Source organism: Sinocyclocheilus anshuiensis, unplaced genomic scaffold, assembly GCF_001515605.1.
Source record: "Sinocyclocheilus anshuiensis isolate Anshui unplaced genomic scaffold, SAMN03320099.WGS_v1.1 scaffold393, whole genome shotgun sequence".
Lineage (NCBI taxonomy): Eukaryota > Metazoa > Chordata > Actinopteri > Cypriniformes > Cyprinidae > Sinocyclocheilus > Sinocyclocheilus anshuiensis.
Genome location: NW_015536501.1, coordinates 1,687,238 through 1,689,042, shown reverse-complemented (window position 1 = coordinate 1,689,042; position 1,805 = coordinate 1,687,238).

Here is a 1,805-nt window from a genome sequence, read left to right as displayed (position 1 = left end):
TATGTATGTATGTGTATATATATATATATATATATATGTATATGTGCTGCTCTAAACCTGTCCTGAGGATGGTATTCCCCTAGTTATGCTTGGAGACTTAAACATCCACCTAGATAAACCACAGGCTGCAGACTTCCACACTCTGCTTGCCTCTTTTGATCTCAAGAGTAAACTAGCTATAAAAAATAAACAACTAATTAATAATCAAAACCCCTTGAATTACCTCCCATCTGTTTCCTCACTCCTAAAATTCCTTTCACAGAAAGCAGAAATCAAGTAAAAATGGTGGACATGTAGAATGGATACACATACACTACTGTTCAAAAGTTTGAGGTCAATAAGGAAAAGGAAATTAATACTTTTATTCAGCAAGGACACATTAAATTGATCAAAAGTTAGAGTAAATATATCACTATTTCCACAAATATATTAAGCAGCAAAACTGTTTGTAACACTGATAACAAGAAATCAGCATGTTAGAATGAATTCTGATCATGTGACACTGAAGACTGGAGTAATGGCTGCTAAAATTCAACTTTGCCTTCCCAGAAATAAATTCTATTTTAATATATTTATTTAGATAGAAAATAATTCATTTTTTATTGTAATAATATTGTAATTGTAATCCTCTATTCCTTCTCTGCTAATGTCTCCACTGCTAAAAGGACATACTATCATAATAAAATTAACAATTCGTCTAACTCCCGCATGCTCTATAAAACATTTTCCTCGCTCCTTTGTCCTCCTCATCCCCATCCTTCATCAACTCTAACAGCTGACGACTTTGCCATGTTCTTCATTTTTAAATGGAATTGGAACCGGAATCGTTAGGCAAAACTGAAACCGTAATCGGAACCGGAAAATTTCTAACGATACCCAACCCTACAAATGAGTGTGTGTGTAAACGCACTCATTCATGTATGCCTTTTGAATATGTTTTTTAAATGTGTATTTGTATATCTATTAAAGTGTCTCTCTTTGTTTTTTGCTCAGGGTATGTCGGTGGTGGCAAGCGGACCATGTGTGGAGACCCGTCCCAGCACTCTGGGTCAGTCTCGGTCTGTGATGAACATCTCCAAGATGTCCCCAAAAGTGGAATTAAAGAAACGAAGAGCTCCATCACCCCCAACAGCTCCCACACAGACTTTACCGCTGACATCACAGGTTTAAGCAATCACAGACACACACACACAAATACACACACACCATCATAATCATTGGCTGATATTTCAAACTACTATTAATACTTAATATTAAACACTGAGACTTGAACAGTAACACATCTTTGTGCCAAATATGCATAGACTCTAATATCATAGTGTTAACACTCGTACTACTTTTATTTGATTTGCTTTATTCAACATCAAGAAGATCAGGCCCTTTCTTTCGGAACATGCTTCACAACTCCTTGTTCAAGCTCTTGTTCTGTCCAAGCTCTGGACTATTGCAATGCTCTCTTGGCAGTTCAATAAAACCTTTACAATTAATCCAGAACGCGGCAGCAAGATTCATTTTTAATGAGCCAAAAAGAATGCATGTCACACCTCTGTTTATCAATTTGCACTGGAGCTGAGTCCTTAACCATCTTCAAGAATCGGCTAAAAACACATCTCTTCCATCTTTTTTTGACCCTCTAACTCTCGCACTCTCCATTCTAACTATCTATTTATTAAAAAATAATAATAATAACACTAGCAAATCTTTTTGTATTCTATCTGTTTTCTTTTTATTTATTATACAATTATCAAAAGCAAAAAAGGCCTCTAACACTAGCTTGCTCTATTCTTTTTCTATTCTATCTGTTT